The sequence below is a fragment of the Pteropus vampyrus genome, unplaced genomic scaffold (genome assembly GCF_000151845.1).
Source record: "Pteropus vampyrus isolate Shadow unplaced genomic scaffold, Pvam_2.0 Scaffold62, whole genome shotgun sequence".
In the NCBI taxonomy this organism is placed as follows: domain Eukaryota; kingdom Metazoa; phylum Chordata; class Mammalia; order Chiroptera; family Pteropodidae; genus Pteropus; species Pteropus vampyrus.
In genome coordinates, this window is record NW_011888843.1 from 3,983,558 (window position 1) to 4,002,088 (window position 18,531).

Genomic DNA, 18,531 nt, shown 5'->3' on the forward strand with positions numbered 1-18,531 from the left:
AGAATTTTAACATAATAGACTTTTTTATGTTCAACAGTATATCACAGACATCTATGTCTATGCATGTTTCCATCATGTCACAGACATATGTCCACGTTAACTCAACGCATACATTTGTTCAAGAATACACTTTTAATTTTAGATTTTGATATTTTCCAAAGAAATTTTGCCAAAGCAAGAAACCACAAGAGACCTTCCTTCAAGAATTCTTGCAAAAATAAGAACACTTCAAAAAAATAACCTTTAAGACACAGTGTTGAGTTTCACCCATTCGCTTTAAAATTTGGAAGATTTTTTTTTGAAGATGTATTTCCAACTCATGTGATAAAATGAAAGAGGAGAGAAAGACATTAAAATCGTTGACTCGTGCTCTTTAAATTATACCCCTTAAGTTTAACATGTTTCAGAAAACTTCAATCATTCCATCCATCGAGAGACTACATACTCTTGATTGCACAGTAAACTAGGCTTGCCTATGGATAAGTATCTATATTATATTTATCCACACACCTATTTCAGAACTTTTACTTTCATTGTCCTAAGGGTTCTTAGCCTGAAGGAAATCTTATCTAAACAATAAATTACTTCCCCCAACTCAAGGAAAGTGTGAACCCAAAGGCTCATCAAGCTTCAGGAGAGAGGGAAAACTGGTTTAGGCCGGCAGGTAATATCACCTCAGGCTAGGATGAAAAAGAAACTGGTCAACAAGAAAGAAAGAGTTGGAAAGACCGGAATGAAGTAGCCAGTCAACTTTCTTAGGTACCTTTAGTCAAAACGGTTATTAATTCTCATTTTTGGTGATAAGTCTTAAAACATATGCAAAAACACAGAACAAAACCAAAACCAAGTATAAGAAAACTTTTGATCCCGTTTATAGAGCATAATATGTCTTATATGATGATTTTTAAACGTTCATCAGTACAAGGGTCTCAGGCTCCTCTGGAAAGGAAGGAAAGAGCCATTTACCTACTAGAGAGAGGGGGAGGGGGAGGGGGAAGAACAGAGGGGAGAAGGGGGGACAGGAACACGCAGACAGAGACAATCACATTTAAAGTACAGGCTGCTGAGTCTATAGGCAGTAACTGATATATAACGGATATATCAGACTTTGTTATTTTAAATTTTTGAAGAAAGAGATGAGGCGAGAGAGAAAGAAATTCCTTTAACAGTGCAATTCAGAGTCATGGGGATTTCAGCAAGCAGATACTAGGTATAGTTAAAGGACAAAAAAACAACAACGAAAATAAGTCATTAGAGGTAAAACCACTCTTTCCAGGAGAAAAGAGCTGGGAGGTAACTGGAGCCGAGGCCCAGTGATGTCCTGGGTGGAAGGAAAGCAAACGTTTGGGGAAGCCCAGGTTGTAACGGTTAAGCACTGACAAAGGTCGGTACTTAATTTCACTTAGGATTTCTTAAGCACTCGATCCACTTCCAGAAAAATGTCCTTTTAAGTAGAATGCACAAGTCAAGGTCAGTGCTGTTTTTTTAATAAATGGATTTTACAGAAAAAAAAAGATATATATGAAGAGGCAAGTAAAAGTAATATGAAGAAAAAGATATAATATAGGGACATACGTTATATGGCTCGAGAAAGCCAACCTGATGGATTTAAGGTACACCCTGAAAAGACTCCCCGCTCTATGGCGGCAGCTACATGGAAACCGGGAGCCCAGGAGGAGTGGGGCCACCTCCACCTCCCTCACCTCGGAGCTTTTCACTCTTACGTATTATCTAAATGCTTGAGAAGAAGGAAGTTTGGAAAATCAAGGAAAGAGAAAATGTGGTCTACAATATGCTGGAGAAACATGCAGGAGAAAAGGAGAAGGAAACGTCTGGGTCATATACACTCTCGTTTAAAAAAAAAAAACTCAAAATGAAAATATTTGACGACGTATTTTTTAAATTAGAAATACGTGGTGCTGAGCATGACAGGGGACATCTGAAGCCGTGCTTTACTTTCACACCGAGTTGAATGATTTAATATTTGCTTTTCATTGTACTTGGGTAAAATCACATGCAAGTTCCAAAATGCCCAATTTTCATTTTCCTCTATTAATGAACTACCTTGTTTTATCCTGAGTCTGCTTGCAAAAAATTAAATATCTCACGAAGACTGTGTTGTATCATTCTAGTGACTACATTCCTTTCAAATATATTGAGTTTTCATAACTTACTTCAGAGCATAATTCCAGAAAGTTCTTTATGGAGGACATAAAGTTCTCTCTGTCTAGGATCCGATTTCCCAGAGCATAGGACATCCAGGGTAGTAGAGCAGTAAGAAATCATTTTTGAAAGCACAGCGCTAACCGAACAGAAAGACCCTCTGTGGAGGGCTCCTTCGGTGCCAAAGCCCCCTGCTCAAGGGACTATCACGCAGCGTGTGACTTCTGCTCCTCTGGCCCCGTGGGACTCCTGGGAGAAGCAGCTTTCACAAAGCCGGCCACCTCAGTCGCTTCCTCAGGAAGTGGGACTAACCGCGGCCCACCCCAGCATTCAGAGAGGGACTCAGATTTGGGAGAGGTCACTTTCGCCACAACTTGCAATACTGGCTCGTCCCCCAGGACACAGAAACCCCTGTTCAAGCTCGGGGCTTCTGCTTTGCTGTGCGGTTTTCAGTGGAGGCCCAGAAGGAAGGGGACAGGCCCCGCCCGCGTTGCTTTATCTCGGTCTTCTCCCACCAGGCCACCTTGCCCACCCAGGAGACGCAGAGTGCTCAGTCACCCTGTGACTAAACCAGCATCGAACATACCCAAATTAAGCAACTCCAGTCAATCCACATGACCAATGTTTTCTTTTTCTTGCTCGAGAGTCAAAAATAGAATTGTGCTGACTTGCCCTGAGTGTACTAAGGTTCTTGAACAGTGAATATCTACTTACTGAATATACAAAGCTTCCAAAAATACCTGCCCCGTGTTTTTCTTTAGAAAGCAGAATGTAAATTTAAAGGGCAGGACTGCCCTCGGGTTAGCATTTAAAAAGATGGCTCAGCTAAAAAAAATTAAACACAGAAGTCAGAGTTAACTAAACACCAAACGGTTTGCACGCAGACCTGAACAGCTGGCTGCGCTCTGCCCAGAGCCTGCTTGGAGCCCACGACCAACTGCGTTCTGGAATAAGCCGCCTAACCCAGTTAGTTATCTGGCTGCGGGGCGTCCTTCATTTCACCTTTAGGAATGCCTCTGGGAACTAGGTAATCTCCCTGGGTGACCATCTCTGCAGATATCTGGTGTGTGACAGTAAAAAGGTGCTCAGAGCAGGGCTTGTCCAGGCCCCCACTGAATTACGAGCCAAATGGAAAAAAAAACCTTCAGCTAAGGAGATCACTGCAGGATTCTCTCTCTCCGACAGCACCCTCACAAACAAAAATTTCTTAAAAGTCCAGAAAGAAAAAACCTGTACTTTCCTTAGTTATTCCCATAGAAAAAAGGACAAGGATCCTATTTGCTGTATCTGGACAACATGTCATTGATCTGAGGGCACCGGGGCAATGTTTTAAACTGAAGAAACAAAATCTCCCAAAGTGAGGGGCATCTGTATAAATATATTTGGTGTCATTATTTGTAATACAGCAAAACACTGGGAAACATGTAAATGTTTACCAGTAGGGAAATGAATAAATCAATTGTGGTACATTCTTTTTTTTAATTGTGATAAAATGCATGTAGCATAAAATTTACCATCTTAACCATTTTTAAGAGTACCGTTCAATAGTGTTAAGTACATTTACTTGTTTATGGTATGTCTTTCTATAGAGTACTATGCAGTCATTAAAAGTGAGGTAGTGCTATTACAAATACTGACATGGAACAATCAGGACACATCGTTTAGTGGTAAAAAAAAAAATCAGGTCATAAAACAATATATATACTACATTAAAATTTTAAAATAAGAATATTGCACTGTTATGTTTATACATATAGATATATAAAATATATAAACGTAAAATTCATAGAAAGGCTTAGGATGCACATCAAACATTTTGACAAGGGAAAATGGTTTTCAAAGTTCATCTACCTAAGTGTAAGTGTGCATTTTCAAAATCTCATACCTACATGGATGTAGATGGAAGTTTAAATTTCCTGTGAACTTGGGGATAGTCAAAATCATCAATCCTGGCAATTCTGTCAAAGATTACTTTTGTACGAGCTTTATTTCCCACTGGATATACATTCTTTTAACTGAAAGACCTTTGTGCTGGCAATTTACTAATTTGTCAATGAGAAATACTGAAAGGGTCTGGGCTAAACCTGTCACCATTAATAAACTTCAGGAAAATTCATTACAGCCTCTGCTTCAAGTGGGTTATTCAAATCGCTTCACCATGAGAAAGCCAGAAAAAAATGTCTAAATTCCTTTACAGTTGGATACAAACTGCCTCTTTTTTTTTTTTTTAAAGCATGTTGGTGAATTCCAATATTTCTAAACTAAGAAGTTACTTATTAATACTAAAACCAAAGGATTCCTGGTTTAGGAAAACTCAAAAGGCTTTAGAAGCATTCTTTTGCCATTTTATAAACACTACACTTTTTAGTCGCATCTCCGCAATTGTAGTTTGATGCAAAGTATAGATTTTCTACTTTAGAAGAGCTGCTTTGTGTATAGAAAGGGGAACCTCAAAGTAATTTTCCTTTGTCACCTGAATAAGCCTTCTCAACTCCTGCACAAAGACACTGAAACACTCCAGTCTCCAGTCAAACCGGCAGCTCTACTTTAGCTGTCTCCTTACTCATTTGACCAGGAATTCTCCTTTGTCTTAAATGCTAAATTTAAAATATTCGCAAACATTTTGGAGACTTCCAGCACTAGAAAACATGGACGAGACAACGCGCAGCTGAAGGCGCACCGGTCACTTCCTGGGGACCTTACAGCTCAGCGATGCCTGCGGGCGGCCCTGGGAGGTCTTTCTTCTAGAATTTCACTCCCCAAAGTTTGGAAGTATTGTTCTTGCTACAAGCTTTAAACCCGTTCTCAGCTGGGGTGATCGTGCCCCCTCACCACCGTGACCACCACTGATACTTAGCAATGTTCAGAGACATTTCCGCTTGTCACAAATTGGCGGGAGGAGAGGGGTGCTACTGGCATGGGGGGGGGCGCGCCGCGGGGGAGTTAGTGAGTAGAGACCAGGAACGACACTGGACACCCTACAATGCATAGGATACCCTCGCGACAAAGAATGACGCAGCCTCACACGTCAGTGGTGCTGCTCTAAGTGAAGAGAGACTGTCCCTTACTGTCCTGTCCTCCTCCCACCGAGACCTCAGCCTCCTAAACTCACGATGAACCCGCTTCCTCCGTCCTCCGCGCCAAGGCCTTTGAGCATTGACAGGATGGCAAGTCCTGCTCCCGCCTGGCTGCTGAGGACGGGTGTGGAGAGCTGTGGACGAATGGGGGCACCCTGCAGGCTCCCCCATGGGTACAGTTACCGCGACTCTTCTGACATCTCCAGAATGATGCCATCGCCGAATCACTAAACAACTCTCACTAGTTACCAACTTCACTTCCGAACACGTCTGGAATCGTGGAATGTAGTACTGTCATCTATAAAATTGGACTGAGAGCATCCCCCAAATTTATGCATACTGGCTGCTGACTTTAAAAATAAACCCATTTAATTAAAAGTTCTCTTCCTGGAGTAGATGGAAAACAGAAAAACAGAGAATGAATGACATCGTTTCGTCAATCGCCGTCTTCTAGGAAGAGGAGGAGGATGGAGGAAGTTCTACACACACACACACACACACACACACACACACACACACACCCTTGCTTTTCTCAAAGCTTCTCTGAACTTGCAAGTGCTGATGTGAACGTTCAGTGTGAACCTTCAATCCTGGGGATCCAGGTGGGGAGAGCCACCCGAGCTTATTTAAAGCTGGAAGCTTTCAGGGTGAGACATCTTTGAGACACACTTGGAACAACGTGAAGAAAGTATTCTCCTTGGGAGATGGGATTAGGAAACAGAAGTGCCTTCTGGAGTGGAGCGAGAAGGAGATGCTTCCTGCCCATTTTTCTGAACGACTCTGACTCCACATTTGTCCTGGTCGTTTCTCCCCAGGGGCACCTCTGTATCAGCCCAAGGGAACAAATCCCCACATATGGAGGAAGAACAATAACAAGTATTTCTAAAGGGGCTCTGCCTTAACTTTAATGCCATAAAAATGACTGCAGAAACCTTGTTTGACTGGTTCTGGGAGCACTGTCAAAAGGAAGCGATCTATGTTGGAAAACGCACATGCACACAAGTAGGCACACACATATATATGGTCCAGGAAGAAAAATCAGGAGGAGCAAGGTATCTCTTCATGTTTATCTACTTTCGGTAGCCAAGCCACATCAGTGTCATGGAACAAGCAAGAAATACCCCGTAGATCATGACAATAGGAGAAATAATTGGCTGACCCAGAGGCAGTGGCTATGAACCTCAAAGATATTTGAGCCTGCCACGAATTAGCTACAGAAATGATACCTGTAAACCACAGTACATTGCAGTGGCTTAGAGCATGGGCTTTGCAGTAAGACAAACTAGAGTGAGTTCTGGCTCTTCCCTTTATAAGATTCCAAGCGAATTACTTAACTTCTTTAAGCTTGTTCTCTCTAGTATAAAATGGAAATAAGATCTACCTCATGGAGTTACTATGAGGATTAAACAAACTATCCAGGTAGGTGCTCACCACATTACCCAGAATACAGTAAGCACTTGGTAATGTGAGTGACCGTAACATGAAAACAAGGTCAGCAATAGGATTCCGGCATAGAGAAAGCCCTGGAAGAAATTAAGCCACAACTCTGATGCTCCCAAATAGGTGATGATAACAAGCCAGATGCCTTCAGAATCCCCAACAACCGTGTGGGATATAACAATGAACATTCTTAACTGAAGTGCCTCTTGAGAAAGGCAGCCCAGCAAGGTCTCCTAAGCAGCACAACAGATGCAGAACAAATTTTTCCTATCCTCAATGACCTGAAATTAGAGCACTGTGTAACCAAAGAAGTTACAGCTAAATTTGAAACTCCAACAGAGGTCAACAACATCCTAATGCTCAAGATTAGAGGAACAGAAATTTTTTAAAACTCTGTGAGTCATCTACATCAAAACCACTAAAGCCTAATTATTATTACTCAACTGTTAAACTATGTGTTTCATCTTTCCCAAAATTAACATTGGCCAGATAAACCAGACTTGCACTTTGCCAAAAAAGATATATACCTACGAGGGGCCTCAAACACACACACATGCATGCACGCATGCACACACGCACACTCTCTCGCGCGCGCACGCACACACACACACACACACACACTCACACTCGTATCTATGAGAGGTCTTTAAATACTATCTGTGCACCCATGAGACCCTAGACATTAGGCCTGAACAATTTCTCCAGCCTTCTGGCCAAATTTCTTACCTCCGATGTCTCAGTCCAAGGCATTCCTCAGACAATCAGCGTTTGCTATGCATTTATGGAACAAATACTGAAAGCTAAATATATTATTCTTGTGATTCTGAATAAATAGAAAACAGAGAAAAGATTCCATTTCTACACACTAAATAGTTCATACAGTTTGGCTGCTACGCTGAAGAACAGTAAAAGGAACACGCTTCAAGGTCAGAAAGACACAGGTGTGGAAGCCAGCTCCTGCACTAAGGAGCCTCAAATTCCTCAGGCAGAAAATGAGTAAAGATCACCTACCTGTCAGGGTTGCTGTGAGACCCAACTACTCAGAAATCAAAAGTGGCTCTGAGCAGACAGCTTCCTTAGCGGCACCTTCCCAGGGTGACTGAGGCACCCCTGAGCTAATCTTCCTTGAGACTCGTTTTTCATCATTTCCTGGCTAAAAATCTCTGTCGTAGCCAGACGGCTACGCTCGATGTCCTCTGCACATTTCCCTCTCATGCCAAGTGTTAAACTCCCCCCCACACTTTCCTCCTTGGGTCATCCTTCTCTTTTAATCAAGCTCCATCCCTCTCCTTTTTCACAATCCTGCCCCAAATTTATCTTTATCGGAACCTCCACTTAGATCCGATCTTTCCTTTTGTGTATACTTCCCCCTGCCCCGCTACCCTAGAACCCAAGTAAGCGTGTCGGAATATAGTGTAAATACTAAGGACACAAATGCAGTTCACTCACGGGTAAGTTATTTTCTGACAAGAATGAACCAAGGCAAAGCTACAGACTGCGCTCCCCAAACAGCAGACAGATAGCAAGTCGGTGCTCTAGGCTGTAGGAACAGATGATAGATGGGAGAAACCAAGGTAAACCCACCCCACCACTGAAAAAATCAACAGTTGGTCAGCAATGTTATTTTAATATACGAACAAGAACACGTTCTGTAAAAGGCGGCCCCTCCCTTCGGCGCCCCCTTTCTGCCTCCAGCTTGTTCAACTTCACTAATAAACACGTGTAAATCACTTCTCGTCGCCTTCACTCGTTCACTCAATGGCTTTGCTGATGTTTGAACAAAAAGGCAAGTACCAGATTTTGCTCTTAACGACAACATTCTCTAGAAAGCACTGCATTGCAAAATGAGGACTGCCCTGACTAGACAGCTGATCACCTCCGACCGATGATTCCTACCTGCAGTAGACCCCCTCCCGCAGGGGATGTTTCAAGAGCCCACTGCAAACCACGGTCGCCCCTTCAGGGTTAGCGGCAACCCCGCCCCACGAGCCGCAGCTGATTAGACCAGGCCCACTGAGATCTCTGGTCTTCAGAACGGGAAGTGGGACTGAGGAATACCGGTGACGTCTCCCTGTCTACATAAGGACATGGAAACATAAGGGCCGTGGGGCAGCCATGTTTGCCATGTGACAGAGAACGCAGCTTTACGAAGAGGCACAGAGACAACCGAGGACATGTGGCCCTGTAAAGAACACAGTGAGCGGAGTGCATGCTGACGTGAGTTCCTAGTTTCCAGCATCCCAGTATCCAAACGTAATCCATACAAAAATCTTTTAATGAGCTATGACATTCTTTTCTTCTATGTAAGTCTTCAAAACCTGGTGTAGAATCTATGCTTACAGCTCATCTCAATTAGCCACACTGCGAGTGCTCAATATAGCTCCACGTGGCTGGTGCCTACCATACTGGACGGAGCAGTTCTAGACATGAAATAATTATCCCCAGACCCTGGGAGCCTTTTCCACTCAGTCTTCTATCACTACCAAACCCAGTGGGCAACATACGAATGTCGGGTCAGTTGAGCAAACGTGGGAAGCAAAATGCCAAGAGACAGGGACAGATGAGAGGCATTAGCCAACCCGCCGTATTTTCACAATCGAGCTGTTTGTTTTTAAAATCTGTTCAACATAAATCACACCAATAGACAGACAATCTAGACTATAGCCGCTCACTGACTAGAAAGTTGAAGGGTAAGATTGTTCATCCAACATTTTCCACCTACAAATGAACGCACAGCCAGGTAGGAACAAGGACGCTACCCTTTTGCCTACGTATCACCCACTTTTAACCAGAAAAAGGGCAGCTGTAAGTGAAGACCTAGAGACAAGGCAGGAGACACTCACTGTGTGTGTTTTCATGCCCCCCTCCCAAAAAATCTGATTGTAAATGAAATCAAAGGAAGGACAGGAGAAACAACACCAAGACAGAAAAAAAGAATGACAGGCAAAGGTCTTTCCCCAAAAACAGGGGGCTGAGGAACACAGAGTGACTAAGACTTATTACATACCAGGCACTCTGCTGAGCACCTTCATATGCATTTAATACTCAAAGAACTCAAGAAAAGTATCACTTAGAATTTAAGTAATTTGCTCAAGGTCCCATTTAGTCAGTGACAGAATAAAGATTTATATCATCAAGGGCTAGGCAAAGGCAACTGAAAATCTCCATGGCTTTACCCCCCAGATTTAACTAGAATACTAAGCACAGTCAGTTCTCCAGCTACAAACCTCAAACTACCTCTCCCGATTTTGCTGCATTAAATCAGCAACAGTGTTGATGGCTGGCTTATCAACGAACACCTGCCTGTGTGAGGCTTCGTCCAAATAACTCATGTTTTCAGATTCACATGATAGAAGGGTTACAAATATTAGCTGATTTATATACCATCAAAACATACCATAAATTTTGGAAGGCAGAAAGTAACGACACAACAGCCTGGCACTAGGATCCCGGAGTGCTGGGTTCTAATTGCAAACCTGCTACTAGCCACTGGGTGACCCATTCCCCTCCACCCAATATGGGCTCGCTGCAGAAAATGAGGCGGTCACTGTAAATATTTGAAGTACATCCACAGGGCTTTGAATTTCCTAACCTAGTAAGTTTTTCTGCAGTCTAATTCTCACCATTCAGATCCCTAGAAAGAATGCGTTCCTCGCAGAAGAAAATGATCAAAATCAATACCCATTACCAGACTCATGAGTCAGCCTGTGGAAAGCAGGAGTTTATCTTCTAAAAAGAAAAGGCTGAGTTGAGAAAACATTCAAGAACTATACCTTGATTTTATCTGTAGGCCTCTAAGAATCCTTCAATGTGCCTGGAATCTCTGTTTATGTAAAGCTGTAATAATATCTCACTGAAAACAAAACCATACAAAGTATGCATTTCAGGGCCCAAAGCACCCCGGACTAGAGCCTACCTAGTAGGGAACACATGAGTAAGCTAAAAAGTCTACTCTAAATTTGTCTAAAAGTTACTTATTTGCCTCCAGATTCAGATTAAGCAGAATTTGCTCCACCCCCTCCCCCACCATTGTAAAACAGGATTTAGAACCACCTGTCTATAGAAGATGATTCAAAAAATCCTTTAAACTGTGTTTATTTTTAGAACAAAAGATATTTCTCAACACAACTTTCAATTTACTTTTATTTTCTCATCTCTTTCAAAGAATAAATAAAACAAAAACATGTCTTTGTTCCTTCTCCCTTCCAATGTGTATCTTCAGCCTAGTCCCAGTAAAAACGTGTGTCTTTTCAATGTGCTATTTCTAGCACCGTCTCTGGTGTAGATACAGATTCTCCTGTGATGACTAAAATCAGGAAAACCGGGCTAATTACGAGGGCCTTTACTGTGACTCAACCCCCCCCCCATCCCCCCATTACCTGGACCGGCTGGCACTTCTAACCTGAACATTATCAGTGCAGTTTAGCACTTACCTGGGCCCTCTCTCGGTGTCTCCTCCCCCTTACCTCCACCCCATTAAACACTTTCCATGGGTTCCCCATAACCACTAAATGTGCTCCCCCAAGGCAGAAGAGCCTAGCGGCGAGGTGCAGGCTCCAAATTCTGCCTCTGCTACCGCTTATGAGCTGGCAGGTCCTGGCCCGGATCTCTGTCTCAGTTTCCCTCACCTGCATCATGGGAATAATAGTATACAGTCCATCTCACTGTTTTGGTATTAAATGACAGAACACATGGAAAGGCCCGCCACGACAGACTGCAGTGCCTATGGGTGTTAGCTTCTAATATTTTCTGCCCTTTTGGAAATGTTTGGCCCTCTAACTTCCTGAAACGTGTATCTTACGTTCCTCAGCGCCCCCACACTTCACTGATGGTTTTTATTACATAACCCATTATCGTATGGGACCCTAAACTCAACCTTATTTGCACCTTTCTTTTATCATCTCTGTTCTATGCTAAGTTCTCCCAATCTAGAACTCTGGATCTGAGAGACAAAGATCTGGAAGATCTGGGCAACTCAACCCAAACCTGAACTCACTGTATCAAGCCCCCCCACCTGCACCCTTCAAATGTATTCCGCCTTCTGAATTCAGAATCTCAGAGACAGAAACAATCAGCAGCAAGTAACCTCAAGGGCCTCTATCCCTCCTCCTCCATCATCCCCCGTATCCCATCAGGTAGCACCATAAGCACACCTGCCACCTGAAGCAGTCGCCACCTACCGCTCTACCCCACAGACACACCTTGGGTCAAGCCCTCCTCTTTGCTGCGGTGGTCCCATCACTTGACCTCCCCGCCCCCCTGCAGCCTGAACGGCCTCCATTCCAACCTCACGGTACCGCCCCAAAGGTAATGACTTACCTTTGTCATTAAAAGTAAGTCTTTTCTGCCTAAACTGCCTACACAAAAAAGTTATTCTTGAATGGGCTATACAAAAATGACCTTCAAAGTCTGGCCCTCGACTGCCTCCTAAATTTCCTCCAATCTCCCACACCCCGCTCTCCCATCCCTGCTGGCAACACCAGGCTCCCTGAGGGCCCTTCCATGTGCTGCTCCAGTGGCCTCTTGTGCTCTTCCCCCAGTCCCTGCCCCTGACTTACATATTCTTACTGGTCATTCACAATGCAGCTCAGAAGCCACTGCTTCGGGGGCTCCTCCCTCGCCCGGCATTAGGTGGCCTCTGTTCACATTCCTGTCATAGCATCTGTAGGCTACTTCCCACTAGATTCCTCTGGAGCCCTTCTCCTGTGGTACTCCCAGAGCCTCACACAACATCCGGTGCTCGGTAAACACTCAGTAAGTATCTGCTAAGTGGATGAAATAATCCCCAATTTAACAATGGCTCCCCCCTTCTTGGGCCCCTCCCTCCATATTACCATAACCTCAGGTCTATTTGCTCTTCCCAATCCTGAACACTATTTTATCCGCTAAAAAAAAAAAAAAAAAAAAGTTCCCCAAATCTACCTACTTCATTGCCTTGAGATCGCTTAAATATTTTCATTTCCTTAAAAGGCACGAAAGCTGAATAACTTCGAATATTAAACCACCACCACCATTTTGGCAGTCAATAAATAAGACAAATTATAATTAAGTTGTTTACACAACTAAGATTTCAACAAAGATCTTCGGTACCACTTTCTAAAACTTTGATTCTATTATTGTTTGGTGTTTCACTGAACCTGAAGACATATGTAAAAATTAAACTGCCAAATGTCTCTGAAGAGATTAAAAATAATTGCTGTAGGAAATAAAGATTTTACCACTTGCCGTTTTTTGTTTCCACTTTTTAGCTAATTCTGATTAGTTCTGGGTTATAAAGCATGTCATCCTGTTAGTGAGTGGTCTATTGTCATGATCATCCCTCATGTGTCATCAGATAATGTCTGCTACAATCTCTTACTTGGGACGTCTGAGCTGCAGCTGACAAGGCAAGATCTTTTTTGTGAGCTACGAGCTGAATTTCTTTTCATTCAAAGTTTTAATTCTTATGTACTTACCATATGACCCAACCATCCCACTCCTAAGTATTTTACCTTCGGAGATATAAAAACATAGTGTTCAGACAAAAATCTGTATGCAAATGTTTACAGCAGTTTTATTCACAATCACCAAACACGGGAAAAACCCTCCAAATGTCCTCCAAACAGCGAATGTATAAAAAACTGTGACACATCCATACACTGGTCTACGACCTGGCAATAAAGAAGAACCAAGAATGGATACACACAGTAACACGGATGGACCTCAAAGGTACTTTACTAAGTGAAAGAAGCCATTTGTATGACGTTCTGGAAAAGGCCAAATACAGGGCCAGAACAAATCAGTGCCTGCCAAGGAGCTGGGACAGGAAGAAGAGTCTGATTGCAAAGGGGGAGCAGGAGGAAAGTTTTGGGGGCAATGGAACCATTCCTCATTATGGACAGTGGTGGCGGATACACAGCAATATATACTTGTCAAAACACAAAGAACTGTACACCATAGAGTAAATTTTACTGTACGTAAATTCGAAAACTAAAAATGTTTCATTGAATCATGACTTGGTTAAAGATCATCCCCCTAAATATAATTAACACAAAGGTGTGAATTTCCTTAACATTTTCCACAGCTGCTGTCATTGTTTCCTTGTTCCTGAACTATATTGATTAGGAAGATGTTAGGGGAATGCAGAGGAAGCCACCCCAGACCTTCCCAGTCTCCCTTGTGTTGGCAACCTTTGTGAAGTTCATCAGAGTAACCCCTGCTCCAGCTGTGAACAGCCAGGTGGAATTCTACCAAGGATATGGGGAGAGTTATTCAAAACCAACAGAAGACAGACTGTACCCCCACAGCGATGCCCACGAAAGCATTTCAAGGGAAGAAATAAAGGGGATGGGAGACTACAGATCCTAAAATTCTAATTCATCCTAGTCAAAAGCACAAGCAGAACATTCCATTTACATGTTGATGCCTCCTTCCTAAACCCTCCTTTAAAAAGGAGTCAAGGTGAGTGGGGGCGGGGAATCTCTTTGTGACAAAAGAGGCAAAAAAAAAAAAAAAAAGAGCACGAGTCCTCCTGAACCAGGAGCTCAGTTCTAAAAGCCCTAAGTCCGAGGTTTTTTAACATGGAAAAAATTATTCTAAATAGCCAATTGACCAAAACAAGCAAAGTTTCAATACACAAGTGACACTTTCTTTCCAGTGTACCCTCTTCAGCCAAACCCACACATTCCTCCTCCGGAGAGGATGACCGCCTTGGAGACTGCTGCCAGCAGTCCCGACCGGGGATGGGCTCCCGAGCTCCAGGTGTGGCTGCCCCCAAGGCAACAGTGACAGCAACAAACAGGCCCCAGCTCCAAGGATAGGTGCCACCCTGTTCCCTCCTGGCTCTTCCGAGAAAGAGAATGCTAATGCTGCGACTTGTCCTCCACACTCACAGTCACATTCCCAAGCCAGAAAACTCTGATCCTCTCCCAGGGGACCTAGGCCTGCCACATTGTTATACCTCAGCATGAGATCGCCACCTGAGTCAGACCTCAATCCAAGATGAGCTCCCTGATTACTGCGCTGGAGAACCAGCTCTCCAACCTCACACTGCATTTGCAGCTGGAAAGACCGGCCTAAATGCAAAACAAATGCTATTTTCCAGGAGGCTTCTGGGGGGGAGGGAACAAAGCTAAAAACCACAGAGAGTAAACCAGAACATTCTGAGACATGCAAAGCCTTACAAAAGGGGCTTTTAAAACACTTTATCAGGAAAGAGTCCTTGAAAGGGAGTAGCCATCAAAATTAAATAAAAATCACTGACTTTCTAAAGGCAGGAGTGAAGGACTAAATTATAAAACAGCTTCTTGTATTAAGCTAATTAAGGTTTATCATATTAGCCATCTGAGTTTTAGCTGGCACCAAAAAAGCAGGAGCAGCATATCATGCAACGTGGACTGGGGTCTGCTTTGCAAGCAGATTTCTGCCCACACTCTGACACAGCACCTCTGGCAGTCAAAATGATGGAGAACTGAAAACCAATTTAGCACCATGATTTGTAAAAGATTTTGTTCCATCACATAAGCTATTTACTGGTATAGCAGTCTGAGATTACGTCTCTCTCTCTTAAATACCACACGAAGTATTCTGAGCTAACCATGCACTCATTTCCCTTTGCCTGTTCTCTCACGCACTGGATTGCTCTGCAATCGTATGAAAACAATTTTAACAATAAAAACCCTTGCATACTTGACACCCTCCACTGCAGATATTCTGCCCACCAACTAACTGCCAGCACACAACCAATTCTAAGATCCTCGGCATTCCTGAAAAGGCTCTGCCTGTTCAGCTGACCGCGAAAAGGAACAAAATACCCCCTTCAAAGTGGGAGAGAAATTTATTTTCAATCATGTCTTCTATGAGCTCCTCTTGACTGTACTTTTTTCTTTTTTTTTTTTTTTTTTTTTACCAAACCAGAAGACAGAAGCAGTTCTATCTGTTGATGACATCATATTGGATGTGATTTCTGGAGCTGCTGGTTTCCTGTTTGGGGAAGTGGAAGTCCTTTGCACAAGGAACCCCAAGGCAAAATGTTTAGTGTTCCCCTGTAAGCTCACGCTGCCTTTGTTCTTCACTTGGCTACACTCATTACTGCTTTCTCCTCGCCTCTCTAAAACCTCTGCTTCTGGAGGCTGCATAAAAATGCCAGCTCAAATCTAACTGCTATCTCTTAAGGCACGAGAGATTTTTCTACTGTCCACTGCTGTAAAGCTTCGAGTTAACAGGCATCTTTTCACAGGTGAAACCAGACGACCCGCTTTCCTCCTGGTCCCGCATTAGGATTCCATATTAAAATGTATGCCACAAATAATCCAGTGGCAAACTCACCGTCAACAGCTCCCAAAATCAATAAAAGCCATTCCACCACTTGACTCGCAGTGAAAAACCTTTCAGGTTGACACAGAGAGCGAGGTAAAAGAAAGGTGATGAATGAACAAAAGGCGAATCTACCTGCAGACCTCTCAAATCCCAAAAAAGGTGGCGAGGCTGCCTCGATTTGGCAAAGTCCCTCCTTTTTTTTTTTTTTTTGTAATCATCGGGAAAAGGCTACATGTATACTGCTTTAGTCTTATGCAAAACAGTGCGTTCTCCACAAGGCCCTGACGCCTACCATCCTCTGAACTTGCTTCGTTCCAGGCCTGACTCTCCTAAATGACGAGACACACGCGATTTCATGAAGTCATTCTGCTTTCGTCTGGACAGCAATACCATCATACAGTCACCCTAATCCCACTAGACTGGGAGAACATTACGAGTATTTCTTCTCCACTCTGAACCCAATATTATCTCCAGGGTACCGATCCACTGTCAGTCTGTGTCTCAATGGATCTTCAAATAAATACTTAAATCCATGCTCAAAATATCATATCTCACCTGGTGAACCTTGACCTTTAGGAAAGACTTTGGACCAGTGTTCAGTTACTGTCACACAGTTGCATTCTCTGCAAACATGAAAGGGTTAAAAGCAGCCCCAGTCAACAGGCCTACAAGGGAAAAAAAAGACAGCATGTATGCCTTACAGCATCACTGAAAAGCGTTTATGCTCATTTGCTAGAACAATACTGTTACCTTTGGCCTTCATAATAGTCAGAAGTATCCCCAACACCCTTTAGTAGCTTCTAAAAGGAAAAGCACAAAACAGAACATAGCCTGCAAGAGAAAAAAAAGCATGCAAAGTAGCATTCTCCAGCAACAAACAAACTACCATTTCAAATCCATCAGTTCATTTTGGTTTGGTTTTGTTAAAAACAGAGAAAGAGAGAGCGAGAGAGACTGCATAAACCAAGTGTCCCCACCCTAGCAAGTCGCATTTTTTTTCTTTAATAAGGGTCATAAATCTCAGCTCCTTGTCCATCCCTTAAGCAAAAGAAAAAGGCAGGAAAAGCCCAAGTAATCTCAGACCTTGCAAACCTGCACCTTTTTCCCCATCTTCCCTACACAGAATCTTTTAGGACTCCATTAGTCACGTACCAGTGCTGTGTGGTGTCTAAGTGTGCATTCACATACTGTGTTGGGATGGTACCTTCCTGCAAAGCTCCTCTGCTTTTGGCTGCCATGAAGGGAGGAAGCTGCTATCCCACTGTAGTAGCTCAGTGACTGCATTGTGTTCAGGAGCTGATCTGCCTCAAACCAGTTTCAGCCGGTTCTGGTCACCCTACATAAAAAAGCTATGGCAACCCTCGCTGAGTTGCCAACAAGTCCCTGAAAACCATCAGCACAGGGGGGTCTCGCTGGGGGTTGCTTTTCGCTTTTAGGTCTTCCTGAAGAGGGGAAGGTCATCGTGTGTCCCCCCCGCCCACCACACAAGCACACAGTCTTGGAAATGCCCACCTCACAAGCACCCCAGAGCCCCTCAGGGCCCATCCCCCCTCCCCTCCGCCCCAAAACCCACCGCAGACACTGTTGCCCCCTCCTTCTCCTTCCCCCACTTACCTCCCACAACCTGGCTCAGATCTTTGTGTACGTGTGTGTCAGTGTGTGTTCTCTGTGTTGGTGGCTGACAAAGAGCCCCCAGGAAAGCAATCTATGTGTGTCTCCTCACACTGGATGCGTCGGCTGCAGGAGCCGGCCTCGGCCTCCTAGCAGAGTGGTGCTGGCTTGTTGACCAGGCTCCTCTCTGCCTGTCACCCCCACCCCACCCAGCCCCCTCCTCCCGTCCCTCTCCTCTCTCTCCCAGCCCTGTCACCACCACCAGCAGCCCCCCCAGTCTCCTCCTCCTCCAACCTTCTCTTCTTTCAAGCACCTGGGGGGAGAAGTCCAAATCCCTTCACCTCGGGGCAGAAAACTAGAGATGCCTGGGGTGGGGTGGGGTGGGGGTGGGGGGCAGATGAAGGGGCAGTGGGGAAGGGGGCACAGAGGCCTTTAAAGCGCCTCTGTGCGCAGCCAGCGCTGGAGGGGGGAGGAGGCGAGCTCCTGCGCTCACGTGGCCCCCCTCTCTGAACTTGTGGGGCCTAGCAAAACCAGCTTGTCCTCGGCCCCCCCAAGGAAGCTGGCGGGGCGCGAAGGCCAGCTGTCCCCAAGGCCAGGGTGGGACAGGCCACTGCAGTCGGGCGAAAGGGCCTGAGCCTCAACACACTCGCCCCGACCCGCAGGGATGGGCACGAGGGGCCGCACCCCGCCTCGCCCCGGCGCCCACCCCGCGCCCCTTGCTCCCCTGCCCTGCACCCCTCGTTCGCCCGCCCGGCCCCCTCCCTCGCCGCCCCCGCCCCCCGGGCGCACACCCACCCCCTTCCCGGGGTTGGCCTTCGCAGCGGTCAAGCCCGGGCGTCTGGGCCGCAGCTCGGATGACCTTTGTTCAGCGCGGCGCCGCCGGCTGCTGCTGCTGTGGCTGCGGCTGCTGTCGTCGTAGCGGCGGCGACGGCGGCGGCGGCTT

General features: G+C 44.8%; 1 protein-coding gene across 18 annotated transcripts in view; it reads right to left on the reverse strand.

Moving 5' to 3' along the window:
• The window catches only part of ZNF532 (zinc finger protein 532), a 95,891-nt gene that overhangs the window by 76,214 nt on the left and 1,146 nt on the right, over positions 1-18,531 (reverse strand). The window contains exons 1-4 of one of the 18 annotated variants that reach the window (XM_011361091.2): positions 18,384-18,525; positions 17,592-17,737; positions 16,728-16,808; positions 16,533-16,642 (exon numbers count right to left, since the gene is read on the reverse strand). The exons of 1 other annotated variant lie outside the window; for it this stretch is intronic. The gene's annotated coding sequence lies outside the window, so the exon portion shown is untranslated. Of the gene's footprint in view, positions 1-11,999; positions 12,121-12,238; positions 12,263-16,532; positions 16,643-16,727; positions 17,529-17,591; positions 17,738-18,383 lie in introns of those variants that run through there. 16 more of the 18 variants (XM_011361086.2, XM_011361085.2, XM_011361084.2 and 13 more) reach the window with 16 other exon arrangements.